The sequence below is a fragment of the Staurois parvus genome, unplaced genomic scaffold (genome assembly GCF_062004578.1).
Source record: "Staurois parvus isolate SC_StPar_1 unplaced genomic scaffold, SC_StPar_1.0 ptg000063l, whole genome shotgun sequence".
NCBI lineage: Eukaryota > Metazoa > Chordata > Amphibia > Anura > Ranidae > Staurois > Staurois parvus.
In genome coordinates, this window is record NW_028317859.1 from 798,697 (window position 1) to 818,140 (window position 19,444).

Consider the following 19,444-nt stretch of genomic DNA (forward strand, 5'->3'; position numbering starts at 1 on the left):
TGCCTATGGATATTAAAAATGTATGCAGTTTGTCTCCATTGCACAGGGTATGCACAGTTTTAAAGCATGTCATGTTTGGTATCTACACCACGTCCCAAATTATTATGCAAATTCTACTTAAGTGTCACAAAGATTATTTTGTTTTTCAGGTTAACTCATGGATGGCATTGTGTGTCAGGGCTCTTTTGATCCCTGAAAACAATCTCGGACACCTGTGATGATTAGATTGGCCGGTGAGCCCAATTTAAGGAAAAACTACTAAAGGAGGGTGTTCCATATTATTAAGCAGAGCACCATTTTCAAGCAATATGGGGAAGAAAAAGGATCTCTCTGCTGCCGAAAAGAGTGAAATAGTTCAATGCCTTGGACGAGGTATGAAAACATTAGATATTTCACAAAAACTTAAGCGTGATCATCACACTATTAAGAGATTTGTGGCTGAATCAGAGCACAGACGGGTTCGTGCAGATAAAGGCAGACAGATCCATGCATCGGATCAAGAGAGCGGCTGCTAAAATACCATTAGATAGCAGCAAACAGATATTTGAAGCTGCTGGTGCCTCTGGAGTCCCACGGACATCAAGGTGTAGAGTCCTCCAGAGTCTTGCAACTGTGCACAAACCTTCTATTCGGCCACCACTGCCCAATGCTCACAAGCAGAAACGGCTGCATTGGGCAGAAAAATACATGAAGACTAATTTTCAAACAGTCCTGTTCACTGATGAGTGCCATGCAACCCTGGATGGTCCAGATGGATGGAGTAGTGGATGGTTGGTGGACGGCCACCCTGTTCCAACAAGGTTGCGATGTCAGCAAGGCGGTGGTGGAGTCATGTTTTGTGCCGGAATCATGGGAACAGAGCTGGTCGGCCCCTTTAGGGTCCCCGAAGGTGTAAAGATGACCTCTGCAAAGTATGTGGAGCTTATGACTGACCACTTTCTTCCCTGGTACAGAAGGAAGAACTATGCTTTCCGTAATAAAATCATCTTCATGCATGACAATGCACCATCTCATGCTGCAAAGAAAACCTCTGCATCAATGGCTGTTATGGGGATAAAAGGAGAGAAAGTCATGGTGTGGCCTCCATCCTCCCCTGACCTCAATCCTATTGAGAATCTTTGGAGCATCCTCAAGCAAAAGATCTATGAGGGTGGGAGGCAGTTTACATCCAAACAGCAGTTCTGGGATGCTATTCTGACATCTTGCAAACAAATTCAAGCAGAAACTGTCCAAAAACTCACAAGTTCAATGGATGCAAGACTTGTGAAGCTGCTATCAAATAAGGGGTCCTATGTTACAATGTAACGTGGCCTGTTAAAATGTTTAAAAAGTTAAAATGTTGTTAAAAGTTTGATTGAAAGAGCTTTTGATTTCAGTAAATATGCTGCACACACAACAAATGAAAATTTTCAGTTCTTTACAACCTATAAAGTGTTTTGTAACTACTGTGCGTAATAATTTGGAACAGTGCATTGTAAGTAGTTTATGTTTAACAAAAATCCTGTTATCGTTAGGAGGTTTTTTCAATAAAATTTGAATTGTACTCTTAATAGTTGATAACATGAGAATTATGCTGACTGTTATTTACATCAATTATTTAGGTAAATGAGAAAAATATAATTTGCATAATAATGTGGAACACGGTCTACAGTATATACTCAGCATACCATCATATTTTGTATTTCACCAAATAATTGACCAATATATTGTGTTTTTGTGCATTTTTTGGCCAATATATTGTGTTTTTGTGCATTAAAGTATTTTTTTAAAAAAAATTTTCATTTGAAAAATTGCTGCGCAAGTACTATGTGAAATAAAAAATTGCAGCACCCACCATTTTATTCACTAGGGTGTCTGCTTTAAAAAATATATATAATATTTGAGGGTTCAAAGTAATTTCCTAGCAAAAAATACAGATTTTTTTCATATGAACAAAAAGGCCCTGATTTAGTATTTAGGCGCATTTCCGTGGGCGAACGTCTACTTTTTACTAGCGACCATCTACTTTTACCCCGCTAAGAGATTTACTAAAGAGAAGCGTCAACATGTAGACGCCAAATCGAATTTAATAACGAGACACAGACCAGGAATCAGACTCAAAAAGCAGACTTGCTAAGAGGCACATCTAACACCATGAAAAATCACTGCAGAAACATGTTCACATTGAAATTTGCTTTGTCAAATATCAGGACTTCACTTTAAACAACATCTGCCATTTCCAAAAAAATGTAAAATGTGTTAAAAAGTTTTTTTTTAAGCAAGACGACACAGTCAAGAACTAGACGCTTGTGCAGTGTATTTGTCCAATATAAATGCGCATGTGCAGAACACATTTTAGACGTCCTCTGTGGGCGCTTGCTTTTTAGCCGTTCTTTAATAGTAAATCTCTGTGTGGAGTCCTCTTGACAGCTGGCACTCGGTCGCGTCTACCGTGTTTAACAAACAGCACCAGACATATCTTTATGTATTCTAATTTGATTTCCTTAGTTCTATTGATTCTATTTTTGTTTCTTATCCTTTATAATTATTTCTGTAATGATTTTACTTATTTCGAAGGTCTAGATAATATTTATTTTGACAGCTGAATGTAAAAATAAAGGTCTGCAATAAAAAAAAAAAAACAGCGTGGGGTCCTCCCTCTCATCCATACCAAGCCCTTCAGGTCTGGTATGGATATTAAGGGGTAACTCCACGCTGAAATTAAAAAAAAAAAAACAGCGCGGAGTCCCCCCCAAAATCCATACCAGACCCTTATCCGAGCATGCAGCCCGGCAGGTCAGGAATAGGGGGGACCCCAAAGCACCTTGTCCCCATGTTGATGGGGACAAGGGCCTCTTCCCCACAACCCTGGCCAGTGGTTGTGGGGGTCTGCGGGCGGGAGGCTTATCAGAATCTGGAAGCCCCCTTTAACAAGGGGGCCCCCAGATCCCGCCCCCCCCATACGTGAATGAGTATATGGTACATGGTATCGCTACTCATTCACAAAAAAAGCAAAAGTGTAGTGTAAAAAAAAAAAAACACAGTACAGGGTCTTTGACAAGTCCTTTAATGAAACAATGTCCCCGAAGTAGATCCGACGTCAATCACGGTGACCCGAAAAAAAAAAATCGTTCAGCACTCGACGAGGCTCACTAGCCTTATGCAGCCAGTCTCGCTGACATTTCTTATATACGTAAGGGGCGCGGCCAGATGGGGACATCATCCGAGTGACCCCGCCCCATGTGACATCATTGATGTCACATGGGGTGGGATCACATGCTTGGGCTGCATGCTCGGATAAGGGTCTGGTATGGATTTTAGCAGGTTTTTTTTTTCATTTCGGCGTGGAGTTACCCCTTAATATCCATTCCAGACCCAAAGGGCCTGGTATGGATGGGAGGGGGGACCCCACGCTGTTTTTTTAATTATTTATTTAATTCACAGAAATTATTTAAAATTCAGCTGTCAGTGGTGAACCCCGCTGACAGCTGAAACATTACTTCTGTCCCTGCAGAGAGCTGCGCTATTATATTTGACATTAAAAAGTATAGAGGTTGCAACATTGTATATATTTGTATCCATTTCGGATATAGATGTTTTTATTCGGATACAAATAGATACAATGTTGCAACCTCTATCCTTTTTAATGTCAAATATAATAGCGCAGCTCTCTGCAGGGACAGAAGTAATTACTTCGCTATTATATTTTCTGGCCGTAGACGGGGCAAAAATCGGCCGATTTTTTTTACCGTTGGTGGTAAGGTCGGCCGATTGAACAACCGATTTTTTTTTTTAAAAACAGCCAGTTTTCGCCTCGGCTATGGCCTGCATTTTTCTTTTTTTTCTTATTCTTTTTCTTATTCTTCTTTTTCATTTTCTTCTTCTTGCAGGTCACGGCTCATGCGCAGATTTTTTATCCGTAAAAAGAACGGCCGATTTGCCGATCATTGCTGCGAAAATCAGCCGATCTGCAAAATCGGCCGATTTTTACCCAAATTTATGCAGGCCATAGACAGGGAGAAAACCGGCCGGTTTTTTAACAAAAAAACGAAAAATCGGTCGTTCAATAGGCCGACGTTACCACCAACAGTAAAAAAAAATCGGCCGATTTTCTTCCCATCTACGGCCGGCATTTAATTACTTCTGTCCCTTGCAGAGAGCCCCGCTTTTATATTTGACATTAAAAAGTATTGCGGTTGCAACATTGTATCTATTTGTATCCATTTCGGATACAGATGGTTTTTTCGGTTACAAATAGATACATTGTTGCAACCGCAATACTTTTAAATGTCAAATATAACAGCGGACTGGAATCCTTCTTTTTCTTCCTCTTCTTTCTCTTCTTCTTCTTTCTCTTCTTCCTCTTCTTCCTCTTTCTCTTCTTCTTCCTCTTCTTCTTCTTCTTTCTCTTCTTCTTCTTCTTTCTCTTCTTCTTTCTCTTCTTCTTCCTCTTCTTCTTCTTCTTTCTCTTCTTCTTCCTCTTCTTCTTCTTCTTTCTCTTCTTCTTCTTTCTCTTCTTCTTCTTCTTGTTCTTCTTCTTCTTTCTCTTCCTCTTCTTCTTTCTCTTCCTCTTCTTCTTTCTCTTCCTCTTCTTCTTCTTTCTCTTCTTCTCTCTCTTCTTCTTCTCTCTCTTCTTCTTCTTCTCTCTCTTTTCTTCTTCTTCTTTCTCCTCTTCTTCTTCTTCTTCCTCTTCTTCTTCTCTTTCTCTTCTTCTTTTTTCTCTTCCTCTTCTTTCTCTTCTTCTTCTTTCTCTTCTTCTTCTTCCTCTTCTTCCTCTTCTTCTTCTTCCTCTTCTTCTTTCTCTTCTTCTTCCTCTTCTTCTTCCTCTTCTTCCTCTTTCTCTTCTTATACTTCTTTCTCTTCTTCTTCTTCTTCTTCCTCTCTTTCTCTTCTTCTTCTTCTTCTTCTTCTTCTCTTTCTCTTCTTCTTTCTCTTCTTCCTCTTAAGATTTATTTCCTTTGTTGAATTGCCTACTTGGTTCACACTAGATGCGATTTAAAATTGTGCTTTTTGTTGGCAATTTCACTGTGTTTTCTGTAGATTTACCAATGAGTTATTGCGTTTTCAGTTGTGTTTTGCATTGCGGCTTCTATTGTAGTCTATATGTGCAATCGCTACAAAATGCTGAAAAAGTTAGACAAGAACTACTTTTGAAATTGTGCTGCAGCAAATCGCTTATGTTAAGACACTCACATCCACATTCATTAGATCCGATATCAGGTATAATTTCAATTCCCAAATTGCACCTGAAATAGTTCACCCTGGATGCGGCTTGGTACGCGATTTGCATGACATGCGACTTGCAAATCGTATGCCAAGTCGCACCCTATTGTCTGCTATTAGAGCAGTCACATGGGTGCGTTTCCGACACTGATTTCTAAAGTAGTACATGTACTACTTTTGTGACGATTTGCATAGATATCTGTGTCAGATGTCTTGCAAATCGCAAGGAAATCGCCATCTTCACTGTAAGTCGCACGATTTCTAAATCCGCTTTGATGTGACCGGGGTGTAAGGCCTTTTTATGTTTGATTTCCTGAGTGTTTTTCCGATTTATGGGAAATGCCGCATACTAGCAAAAGTGAATTGACATTTTCAGTATTGCATGCGAGATGTGGTCATGTGACTGCCTTAACTCATGCGATAATCTGGAGTGAATTGTGCCCATAGGGCCAAGAAATATTGCCAATAGGGTTCCCTTTTACATCCCGGTTCAATGTTCTGTTGTATGGTGCACAGGTACACGTCACTGTGGCTTTCTTTCTGACTCTGATTTGTGGGGCCTGTATACCAAGGGTTAACGCAGGTGGGAAGAGAATTAATCAGGTACAAACACTTTCTCTGACCAAATGAATGACAGTGGTGGGTGTGGCCTACCTTATATAAAGAGATGCAGTAGTAGCTGATTTTTTCCTTGTACAGGCCACATTATTTTCTGCAATACCTTGTCTGTGGTGGTTTGGGGAGGAAGAGATATTGTGGTGAATTGCCCCAGGCCACACTCACGCTGTGTTTTGATGTGGGCTGTAAATGTTTTGCATGTTCTTCCTTTTAAGGTGTGTTTGTGTGTTATTGTACAATGATTGTGTGTTTATTATCGTTGCATTGTAATCCTAACACATGTCAATTGCTCTGCTCTTCCAAGTTTGCTTTAGTTAGAATGAAATGCTGTTTTCAGACAAACATGATGAGAAATGTATGTGTGGGGATTTGGGGAGGTGTTTTTATTTTGGCACGTATGTATTTTTTATATTGATATTTTGATCTGCAGCTTGTTTTGTGGATAAGCCTAAGTGATTTATATTAACCATTTGTTTCCTGCTGTAACCTGTGAAAGCACAGTTCATTGGAAGTATAGTCTTTTAGATTGTAAGCTCTTATGAGCAGGACCGTTCTATTTTAGCAACATCAATCCTGCTTTTTTTTTTTCACCAAGATATTGAATGTACCTACTTGTTGTTGCTGTCCAAATAAATGTGGAATGTGTATTTGATCAAACATTTAAACTATGTATTTTTTGGGGGGATTATTTCATGTTCTAGTTGAATGTTGCACAGTAGCTAAATGGTTAGCACTTCCACCTGGCAGTACTAGGGTCGTTGGTTCAAATACCAACCATGGCACCTCCTGCCTGGAGTTTGCATTTTCTCCCTGTGCCTGTGTGTTTCCTCCGGGTACTCCGGTTTCCTCCCACACTCTAAAGACATGCTGGTAGGTTAATTCGATCCTGTCAAAATTGGCCCTAGTATATGTATGAACATAAGTTAGGGATCTTAGATAGTACGCCCCTTGAGGGTTAGGGACTGATGTGAATTTACCACATATATGTAAAGCGCTGCGTAAATTGACAGCGCTATATGCAAGTATGTCCAAACTAACAAACCAAAAGCCCCCTATTGCACCACAAGACCATGTTATGTACCAATGAATAGGTCGTGTTCAATGTCCACCTACCTATTCTTTTTCTACAATCCTCTTAACAGTAATAAATTGAGCCCCTAGTTTATGTTGACTTTGGGCCTTTACCGGCAAATATATATTTGCCAATGTCATATACACAGTAGAGCTGCAAGCATACATTCACTAATGCCAAATCCACAATAGAACTGCAAACATATATTTGCGAATGTTATATACACAATGGAGCCACATGTAAAATTGCTATGGTGCACAAATAAACGCCAAGACGGCCGTGGGAGGAGGTACTAGAGCAGCTGTCATACCGGAAATACGGAAGGACGTTTGCACACACCCGGAAGTGGTAGTGGGAGTGTTAGTGGATGGGAGTGTAGTTAGGAGAGTTTAGTGGTAATTTGCAAGTCTATTTTTTAGTTTTGTGAATTCTTCTTTTGTGGAATTCCAGACCACATCTGGACATGGCGAGATCTCCAAGGAGCTGATCCTCATTTGCCGGGGAAACATTACTAATAATTGTTGTGTTTTCAGTTGAAAACATGGCCAATTCCTAGATCCATTGAGATACATAGCAGAGGTTCAAGGTTCTTCCTAACTATACAGGTGGCACATACACAAGCATACATCCAGGACCACTGTTAGATATCATGGGACCCTGTACAGCATACCTGACAGCCCCCCACCGCCAGAGAAAATATCCAAATTATATTTATGGTAAAAATACACTAAAAACATTATTAATGGACATAATCCCAACAATATTCCTGTGAAATCTAAATGATAAAACTGTACTGAGTTCATAAAGCTGTGTGTGTAATTGAGTTCTTGGGGCTCATTCACATGGGTGCTGTGGCCTGTAGAGTGGGAATCAGTGGTTTGTTTTTGTGGCTATTGCTGTTTGCAGGCAACCTATGTTACACTGTGGAAATGCTGCAGGTCATAATTTGACAAGCATATGGGTGCAGGTGTACAGCCCTGAACACAGACAGTGAGCATTCAGGGCCACTTCCCCACGCCTTCACACCTGTCAGATTAAAACCTGTGTTCATACAGCTGCTGTGTCCCCATAGTGTAGGTGGCTCTTGCCACATGAACAACCCACTCATTCATGCTGTACAGGCCAGAGGACCTGTGTAAATGGGGCATTTTTTACTTTTTTTTTTCTCTCAGCTCATTAATTTCAATGGGCTGCCTGACGTGTGGGAACATGCAAAAATACTGCAGGCATATTATTTTAAAAGTGTGTTGCACCTAACCGCACAGTAGTGTGGTGCCATGCATTTTGGTGGCTGTGAATGGGTCTGTTTTTAATAGACGTGTGTAGGTGCAATTATGTTTTCATCATGGTACCTGCGCACATCTGCAAAGGGCATTGCATTTCTTTGCTGTACTGGAAAATGTGTGTTCTTGCATGTGTTTCTGCACCACCAATGGTGTGGAGAAGTCCTAAGGGCCAGTTTACACTATAGAAACAGTCTAGATGTGTTCCTGATGCGTTTTTGCATGCCCTTTTGGCATGCATGTTTAGTGTGTTCCAGTACATTTTTGATGCGTTTTGGACACGTTGCATTGCATTTTTGTATCCCTTCCAGTTAGTTTTTTCTACTTTCTTTTTATTCAATTTAATTAGGGACATGTGCGTTTTAGTACATTCAAGGGCGTTTCAACGCATTCCAGTACAGTTCTGTGCATAAACAGTGCAACGTGGTCAACTTTGTTTACAGCACCTGCAATGCACTGAAAATGCAAGCGCTGATGTGAACTATGACATTGACAACCATATAACCTTCTTTGTGATGCCAAAAAAGCAACTGAAACACATGTAGTGTGAACTGGCCCTAAAGATTATTAGAAGTAAGGGAACGGGACTGACCAGAAATTGTGAATTCAATCAGACTAGTGGTGAGATACAATCACCAATCGTATAATAATATGAGATCTGAGCTGTAGATGATAGAAAATGAGACACATTCAGATTGATCAGTAAATAAATAGTTAAAAAACCGTGGGGCGGTGATCCATAGATTTGCATATGGGACAGGTGATGAAGGGATGGGGGAGGGGGTCAAGTTGTATAAGGAGACAGGTTTAAAAGACGATAAAAAAAAGTTACAATGAAATATACACAGCATGAAACTTGCACATTTCCAACTTGTCAGAAGAACAGGATGCAGGTAAGCGTCACCCCCTTTCCACTTTCTAGTCATTAGGCAAAATCTTAATTGACTGATCAATATTCCTATCACTGACACAACCCAGAAAATGTATCTCCATTTTTTTAACATTCATAAATGTCAAGGAGCTTACAATCTAAGGGCAGAAACTCAGCCATGTACCAGGCCCAATTAGCCTAACAGCATGTCTTTGGAATATTGGCAGAAACACATCCATACAGGGAAAGCATGCAAACTGGGATGCAGCCATGACCGGGATTAGAACCCATGACCCAAGTGCTGTAAGTTCTGAGTTCTAACCACTAAGCCCTTGTGGGAGACAAAGTTTGATTTCCAATGTAAAATAGTTACATTGTTTAAAAATGATAAAGCGAGCGCTGGTCAAATTGTATAGACTATTAAAATGGTATTACACAAGATAAATATAGGTATAGATATAAAGGTAGCAGCTAGCACTCAGGGTATTGGCAACAGTCCCAGAATAAAAATATGTTAAATAATAGTGCAGCGCTATAAATGCATGTTATCAATCATAAACGCATGTAAAATCCAAAAAGTGCAATAATTTATTTCAGGTACTTATATAGTGCTGTCAATTTACGCAGTGCTTTACACATACAGTAGGGCAAAAAAGTATTTAGTCAGCCACCAATTGTGCAAGTTCTCCCACTTAAAAAGATGAGAGAGGCCTGTAATTGGCATCATAGGTAGACCTCAACTATGAGAGACAAAATGAGAAAAAAAATCCAGACAATCACATTGGCTGATTTGGAAAGAATTTATTTGCAAATTATGGTGGAAAAGAAATATTTGGTCAATATCAAAAGTTCATCTCAATACTTTGTTATATATCCTTTGTTGGCAATGACAGAGGTTAAACGTTTCCTGTAAGTTTTCACAAGGTTGGCACACACTGTTGCTGGTATGTTGGCCCATTCCTCCATGCAGATCTCCTCTAGAGCAGTGATGTTTTGGGGCTGTCGCTAGGCAACACGGACTTTCAACTCCCTCCAAAGGTTTTCTATGGGGTTGAGATCTGGAGACTGGCTAGGCCACTCCAGGACCTTGAAATGCTTCTTACGAAGCCACTCCTTCGTTGCCCGGGCGGTATGTTTGGGATCATTGTCATGTTGGAAGACCCAGCCATGTTTCATCTGCAATGCCCTTGCTGATGGAAGGAGGTTAGCACTCAAAATCTCACGATACATGGCCCCATTCATTCTGTCCTGTACATGAATCAGTCGTCCTGGTCCCTTTGCGGAGAAACAGCCCCAAAGCATGATGTTGCCACCCTCATGCTTCACAGTAGGTCTGGTGTTCTTTGGATGCAACTCAGCATTTTCTCTCCTCCAAACACGACGAGTTGTGTTTCTACCAAACAGTTCTATTTTGGTTTCTTCTGACCATATGACATTCTCCCAGTCCTCTTCTGGATCATCCAAATGCTCTCTAGCAAACTTCAGACGGGCCCGGACATGTACTGGCTTAAGCAGGGGGACACGTCTGGCACTGCAGGATCTGAGTCCCTGGCGGTGTAGTGTGTTACTGATGGTAGCCTTTGTTACGTTGGTCCCAGCTCTCTGCAGGTCATTCCCTAAGTCCCCCCCCGTGTGGTCCTGGGATTTTTGCTCACCATTTTTGTGATCATTTTGACCCCACGGGGTGAGATCTTGCGTGGAGCCCCAGATCAAGGGAGATTATCAGTGGTCTGGTATGTCTTCCATTTTCTAATTATTGCTCCTACAGTTGCACCAAGCTGCTTGCCTATTGCAGATTCAGTCTTCCCAACCTGGTGCAGGTCTACAATTTTGTTTCTGGTGTCCTTCGACAGCACTTCGGTCTTCACCATAGTGGAGTTTGGAGTGTGACTGTTTGAGGTTGTGGACAGGTGTCTTTTATACTGATAACAAGTTCAAACAGGTGCCATTGATACAGGTAATGAGTGCAGGACAGAGGAGCATCTTAAAGAAAAAGGTACAGGTCTGTGAGAGCCAGAAATCTTGCTTGCTTGTAGGTGACCAAATACTTATTTTCCACCATAATTTGCAAATAAATTCTTTCCAAATCAGCCAATGTGATTGTCTGGATTTTTTTTCTCATTATGTCTCTCATAGTTGAGGTCTACCTATGATGCCAATTACAGGCCTCTCTCATCTTTTTAAGTGGGAGAACTTGCACAATTGGTGACTAACTAAATACTTTTTTGCCCCACTGTATATTGTACATTTACATCAGACCCTAACCCTCAAGGCGCATACAATCTAAGGTCCTAACTCACATTCATACTTACACATACTAGGGACAATTTGGAGAGGAATCAATTCACCTACCAGGCGTGCCCAGAGCGCGGAGTCTAAGTCCCAGGGTACTTGTTCACCAGAGCCCCTGATGGTGGGGATGGACTTGGAGTACCCCGAGACCAGGTCGCAACTACTGAGCACACCCGTCAGTGGTAGGGGTGTTCGCCAGGGGCTCCAACCAGGGAGAGCCTGATATGAGGGGGTCGGGTGACCCCGATGGGATGGATGGATGGCTGAGCAAGTGCGAAGTCAGACGGGCCGAGTTGGTAACGTAGAGGACGGTATGGTACAAAGGAGCGGGCAGAGAATCGTCGGGTCACACGCCAGGTCAGCAACAGCAGGTCAGATCTAATGAGGGGCATTCAGAAGAGAGGTCAGGCAAAGCAAGGGTCTGGGCAGGAGAAATCAGCAGGTCAAGAACAATCCGGGTCAAATAACTTACTAGGTACAGGTACACAGGATACAGGATGCAGGTAAGACCAGAAGGCACTGAATGACCGCTCAGGGTTATTTAAATATCCCGCCATGCGCTGCCATTGGTGCCCAGCGGGCGACCGCGGCTTCTACTTAGCATGCGCGAACTCGAACGCCGCGGCCGGCCCGGACCTAGTGCCCGAGTCCCTGCACAGGGCGGCGCACTGCGCCTGCGCCGGGACCATCGCTGCGGGGATCGAGGAGATCCCTGACATTGCCCCCCCCTACGGGCAACCTCTGGATGCCCACCCGATCTCTCCACCATGGGTGGTCACGAAGAAACCTCCGGACAAGTCTGGGTGCATGGACATTATGGGCTGTCCTCAGGGCCATAGCCCTTCCATTTGATAAGAAATTGGGTCTGGCCCCCCCCTTCTTCGGCACTTCAGGATTGTTTCCACCTCAAATTCTTCTTCTTCTTCGACCGTTATGGCCTCCGGGGGTCTGGATTCTCGTTCCGGGAAGGCATCTGGGATTACCGGCTTCAGCAGGGACACATGGAAGACTGGGTGGATCTTGAGTGTCTCAGGGAGAACAAGTTCATAGGCCACTTCATTGACCATCCGCTTAATGCAAAAGGGGCCTATAAATTTAGGTCCCAACTTCTTCGAAGGGCAGAGCATCTTCAAGTTAGATGTAGCCAGCCAGACCTTCTCTCCGGGCCGCAACACCAGATCTCCTCTTCGTTTCCTGTTAAATGCCTTTTTGTAGTCTTCTTGGGCCCGACTGATGGCTTCCTGTAGTTTCTTGTTGTTTGAAGAGAAAAATGTTAGTGCATCCTGTGTTGCTGGAACTGGGCATTCCGGTACCAAATCCGGGAGGAAGACAGGGTGAAATCCATAGTTGGAGAAGAACGGAGACTGCCCCATTGCTGAATGGCAAGCGTTGTTGTACGCGAATTCCGCCAAATGGAGAAGTGGCACCCAGTTGTCCTGAGTAAATGATGTGTAACATCGCAAGTATTGCTCTAGGGTCTGATTGGTCCTTTCGGTCTGTCCATTAGTCTGAGGGTGAAATGCAGAGGAAAGGGACAGTTTGATATCCAGGGCTTTGCACAATGCCCTCCAGAATCTCGAGGTAAATTGAACCCCTCGGTCCGAGACGATGTCTTCAGGGACCCCATGCAGTCTTACAATCTCTCGAATGAAAACTTGCGACGTCTCGGCTGCCGATGGAGTCTTCCGTAATGGTACGAAATGGGCCATTTTGGATAAACGGTCCACGACCACGAGAATTGCTGTGTGGTCTAGTGAAGGTGGAAGTTCGACTATAAAGTCCATTGAGATCTTCTGCCAAGGCCGTTCAGGAATGGGTAACGGACGCAGCAGACCCCACGCCTTATTCCTTGAAGGCTTGTTCCTCTGGCAGATGACACAGGAGCCCACGTAGTTCTTACAATCCTTGGCCATGTCTGGCCACCAGAAGGAGCGTCGGAGAAGCTCCAGGGTCTTGACCGGGCCAAAATGTCCTGCCATCGGGTGGTCGTGGCAATGTCCCAAGACTAGGGTTCGGGCTTCCTCTGGCACCACAATTCGGTCCTCTCTCCATATTAGTCCCCCCTTGTTCTGGAGGGGTGCCCCATCTGGGGTTGACATGGCTGTGGATGCTCCCATTATCCTGGAGCGAAGGTTCGTCTGGAGGGCCAAGAAGTTCCCTGCGGACAGAATAGTGTCAGGTACTGGGATCTCCTTGGCGTCCTCGTACATGCGTGACAACGCGTCTGGTCTCGTGTTTTTTTATCCCGGCCTGTACGTGATATGGAAATGGAATCTTGAAAAAAACAATGCCCATCTCGCTTGTCGTGGGCGTAAACGTTTGGCGGTCCTCAGGTATTCCAGGTTCTTGTGGTCTGTGAATATCAGGATGGGGTGTGAGGCACCTTCCAGCAGGTACCTCCATTCCTCTAATGCTGTCTTGATAGCCAGTAATTCTCGAATGCCAATGTCGTAATTTTTCTCTGCAGGGGTAAGTTTCCGTGAGAAAAATGCTACCGGGTGGAGTAATTCCTTGGCGCCCTTTCGTTGGGATAGAATGGAACCAACCGCGTTCTCTGACGCATCTACCTCTAAGATGTAGGGTAGGGAGGCGTCAGGGTGACCCAGAATGGGCGCCGAGGTGAATAACCTCTTTAACGCTTCAAAAGCTTCCTGTGCCTCTGGCGTCCATCTGAATCGGGTCCCAAGCTTGGTTAACTGAGTGATGGGGGAGACCAGAACAGAGAAGTTTTTGATGAACTTCCAGTAGAAGTTTGCGAACCCGATAAACCGTTGGACGCCTTTCCTGTCCGTGGGATCAGGCCAATCCAGGATCGCAGAGACTTTCTGAGGGTCCATTGCGACCCCCGCGGTGGAGATAATCAGGCCCAGAAATGTAATGCTAGACTGTTCAAAGCAACATTTCTCTGCCTTAGCGTACAACCCATGCTGCCGCAACCGCCTCAACACCCTTGTTACATGTATCCTGTGCTCCCCCAGGGAAGATGAGAAAATCAAAATGTCGTCTAAGTAGCCGATAACAAAGATATCCAGGAAGTCCCTAAAGATGTTGTTTACGAAGTGCCGGAAGGTGGCCGGTGCATTGCACAACCTGAAAGGCATGACCAGGTATTCGAAATGGCCAAAACGGGTGCGGAAGGCCGTTTTCCACTAATCCCCCTCCCTTATGCGAACCAAGTTGTAGACTCCCCTTAAATCCAGCTTGGTAAATACTACTGCAGCCTTTAAACTCTGGAATAATTCCGGTACCAATGGTAGTGGGTAACGATTTTTGATTGTGACCCTATTCAGTTCCCGGTAGTCAATACACGGTCTCAAGGTCTTGTCCTTTTTTTCCACAAAAAAGATCCCTGCCCCTGCTGGAGAAGTGGAGGGGCGGATGAACCCCTTCCGGAGGCTGTCCTCAATATATTCCTTCAGGGCCCCTAATTCGAGCTCAGAAAGGGGGAAAATTCGACCAAAGGGAATCTTTGAACCAGGTAACAGGTCAACGGGACAGTCATACGGGCGGTGGGGGGGTAGAGTATCTTCTCCCCGTTTACTGAACACATCAAGAAACTCATGATAGGCTGCAGGAATCACTTGTTTTAAGCTGGCATCCCCTTCAGAGCACAGGAGGACCTGGGGGACCTCCGGGCCCGAAGTTCGGCAAAGTTCCCGACAGTATGGGGAAGGGAACGAGATTACCCCAGTTTCCCAGTCAATTTGGGGGTTATGGGCCCATAACCATGGGAGCCCGAGAATGACTGGGAAAAGGGGTGATGCAATAGCATCCAGGCGGAGGAGCTCCCGGTGCTGGCCGGCGATGGAAGTAACAATGGAAGGGGTCTCCTGGTTAACCACCCCTGATTTTATCCGGGAACCATCGGCCAAAAAGATGTGGAACCCCTTTTCCTTTGGATGGAGGGGGATATCCTGCTGGTGAGCAAAATTGATATCCACAAAACAGCTGCATGCCCCCGAATCAACTATGGCCGTCACCTCCACGGTCCTTTCTGAAAGCTGAAAGGAGAGGGGCACAACTAAGTATTGGGACGGATTCATATTGCCAATAGATAAGGAAGATGAGGTGAACTTACTCAGTTTCTGCGGGCAGGATCGTACCATGTGACCAGCTTCACCAAAGTAGAGGCACAGGTTCTGGGAGCGTCTGCGCTGGCACTCCTCTGGCGATAGCTTAGGCCATGCCAGGCCTAGCTGCATGGGTTTTGGAAGCATCTTCAGGCGGCAGGTTCTGGATGTTTGGCCTAGTAGTTTGACTGGATCCTTGGAATGACCCCCAGGTATTTCCGCGACCCTGACCAGACCTCTCCAACCTGCGTTCCTGTAGTCTACTGTCTATTTTAATGGTTAGTGCAATCAAGTCCTCTAATGTCTCGGGCACCTCCACCCGGGCGAGCTCGTCTTTCAGGGTCTCTGACAGGCCCATACGGAACTGGTGCAAAAGTGCAAACTCGTTCCAGCGTGTGTCCCCCATCCAACGCCTAAAATCAGAGGCGTATTCCTCTGCCGCTCGCCGACCTTGTCGGAGTACGTATAATGTGGCCTTGGCCGAGGCTGCCCGTTGTGGATCATCGTATAAGATGGCCATAGCGTTAAAAAAATTGTCAACCGAAACAAGATGTGGATCATTGTTTCCCCTTAGTCGGTGGGCCCAGTCTTGGGGTTCACCCTGCAACAGGGAGATAACAAACCCCACCTTCACTGATTCTGTCAGAAAGGTCATGGTTGCAGTTCAAAATAGAGCAGGCAGGAGTCACGGAACGACCGGAAGCGTGTGCGGTCCCCGTGGAAGCGCTCTGGTAAGGGTACTCGGGGTTCCGCCACAGGGAGTGATGCGGAAGGCCCGGGAGCTGGCTCATGGGCTGCTACGGCCGGGGGTGCAGGAGCCGGGGCTTGTGAAACAGGAACGGATATGGTGCAGGCCTGGAACCGGTTCTCAATCTGCAAACATCTGTCCTGTAATACATTCACAGCTTGCGTCAGGGTAGCCAGGTGTCTGCAAACTTCCTCCATCGGGGAGGGTCCTCCTCGAGGCTCAGTCATGGCCTTCTGGTACTGTGAGGGACCGCCTAGCGGCACCACTAGCACTCCACTGGTCAGGCGTGCCCAGAGCGTGGAGTCTAAGTCCCAGGGTACTTGTTCACCAGAGCCCCTGATGGTGGGGATGGACTTGGAGTACCCCGAGACCAGGTCGCAACTACTGAGCACACCCGTCAGTGGTAGGGGTGTTCGCCAGGGGCTCCAACCAGGGAGAGCCTGATATGAGGGGGTCGGGTGACCCCGATGGGATGGATGGATGGCTGAGCAAGTGCGAAGTCAGACGGGCCGAGTCGGTAACGTAGAGGACGGTATGGTACAAGGGAGCGGGCAGAGAATCGTCGGGTCACACGCCAGGTCAGCAACAGCAGGTCAGATCTAATGAGGGGCGTTCAGAAGAGAGATCAGGCAAAGCAAGGGTCTGGGCAGGAGAAATCAGCAGGTCAAGAACAATCCGGGTCAAATAACTTACTAGGTACAGGTACACAGGATACAGGATGCAGGTAAGACCAGAAGGCACTGAATGACAGCTCAGGGCCATTTAAATATCCCGCCATGCGCTGCCATTGGTGCCCAGCGGGCGACCGCGGCTTCTACTTAGCATGCGCGAACTCGAACGCCGCGGCCGGCCCGGACCTAGTGCCCGAGTCCCTGCACAGGGCGGCGCACTGCGCCTGCGCCGGGACCATCGCTGCGGGGATCGAGGAGATCCCTGACAGCATGTCTTTGGAGTGTGGGAGGAAATTGGAGTACTTGGAGGAAACCCAAGCAAGCACAGGGAGAGTATGCAAACTCCATGCAGGAGATGAGGTGCCATGGTCAGGACTCAAACCCATAACCCATTTACTGCAAGGCAGTAAACGTGCTAACCATTAAGCCACTGTGCCGCCCATTAATAATGATGTAAACTGGTAAATGGTGCTAAAAAAAGTTCATATAATCATTCCTGAATAATGGAATGTCCTTCGTGTTTACCTTTCACGAGTTCATGCACTACTGTCCGTCATGGATAAACCGCACGTGCCATTCATAGGCACTCTCTGAGTTGGTACTTTCACACGAAGGACATTGCATTATTCAGGAATGATTATCTGAACTTATTTTAGCACCATTTACCATTTTACATCATTATTGCAATTATTTGCACTTTTTGGATTTTACATGCGTTCATTATTGATCACATGTATTTATAGCACTGCACTATGACTTTAACATAAAATAGTTACATGATTAAAGAGAAGGAAGCTATATCATTATATTGGGAATTTAGAACTAGACATTCCAAATTATTTGAGATATAAGTGTGAAAATGTTTAATATTTGAAAATAGAATGTATGACATTCATTAGTAAATGCATTAGTTGTCTGATCATTTTGGAGAAACCGCAAAAAAAAAAAATTATAGGTGTACTTTTTATTTTACATTCTAAGTATTCTCATATGCAAACAGAAAAACGCCAAATGGGAGAAAGCCCACACTTGTGCGCCACCTGGCGAACATATACAGTATTGCACGTAAAAATGTGCTGCGATTCCACATTTACTAATAGGAAAGTAAACGCTTTTCAATGAGATTGCTAGACGCCTCTCAGAAGACTGACAGGTCTTAATTGATTTAATTGAGTCTGCCTGAATGTTCAGAGTCTGCTGATAGACTCAATTCTTAGTAAATCAGGGCCATAGTGTGAGAAAAGGCCCCCATCCCACAAAATTATCCCTTTTTGGAAAGTAGACACCCCAAACTATTTGCTGAGAGGCATGTTGAGTCAATAGAAGAATTTATTTTTATACCGCAAGTTTTTGGAAAATGACCAAAAAAAATAATTATTTTTTTTTTACACAAAATTGTCACTTAAATGATTTATTGCTCACACATGCCATGGGTATATGTGGAATTACTCCCTAAAATACATTCTGCTACTTGTCCCGAGTATGGGGGTGCCACATGTGAGAGACGTTTTGGCAATGTAGCCAAGTACAGGACTCCAAAATCCAATAAGCACCTTCAGGCTTTTAAAGGGCTTTATTTCCTCATTACACTTCCTGACTGCCTACCACAGTTTCGGAGGCCCTGAAATGCCAGGATAGCACCAAACCCCCGCAAATGACCCCTTTTTGGAAAGTAGACACCCCAAGGAATTTGATAAGAAGCATGGTGAGTATTTTGTAGATCTCATTTGTTGCCACAAGTTTTTGGAAATTAAAGAAATAAAACAAAAACCTATTTTACTTTTCTTTTTTTAATTTCAAAACCTTGTGAGAAAAAATTAGATCTGAAAAATACTCACCATGCCTCTTTTTAAATTCCTTGTGGTATCTACTTTACAAAAAGGGGTAATTTGGGGGGGGGGGGGGGGGGGTTGGTGCTATCCTGGCATTTCAGGTCCTCCAAAACTGTGATAGGTAGTGTGGCTAGGCTCCCAAAAAGTCTCACACATGTGGTATCCCCATACTCGGTAGAAGTAGCAGAATGTATTTTGGGGTGTAATTCCACATTTACTCATGGCTTGTGTGAGCAATATATCATTTAAGTGACAACTATGTGTGAAAGAAAAAATGTTTTTGTCATTTTCCAAAAACTTGTGAGAAAATAGTTTTTTCCATGCACTCCATATGCCTCTCAGCAGATAGCTTAGGGTGTCTACTTTCCGAAAAGGGGTCATTTGGGGGTGTTTGCACTGTCCTGGTATTTTAACCTCAAGAAATGTGATAGGCAATCAGAAAATAAAAGCTGTGTTAATTTCCATTATCTATACCATAGTTTATAGACGTTATAACTTTCACACAAAGCAGTCAATATACACTTATTGGGATTTTTTTAACTGAAGACATGTAGCAGAATATATTTTGTCCTAAATTTATGACTAACTTTGATTTTACTATATATTTTTTATAGCTGAAAGTAAAAATTATTGTTTTTTTTTTAAATGTTTTTGTTTATAACGTAAAAAATAAAAAGTGCACAGGTGATCAAATACCACCAAAAGAAAGCTCTATTTGTGTGGAAAAAAGGACGTAAATTTTGTTTTGGTACAGCATTACATGACCGCACAATTACCAGTTGAAA

The 19,444-nt window shown here is 44.1% G+C and overlaps 1 protein-coding gene across 1 annotated transcript in view; it reads left to right on the top strand.

The window, feature by feature from the left end:
* Positions 1-19,444, top strand: part of HSD17B1 (hydroxysteroid 17-beta dehydrogenase 1) — a 140,333-nt gene that overhangs the window by 100,062 nt on the left and 20,827 nt on the right. The window lies entirely within an intron of this gene.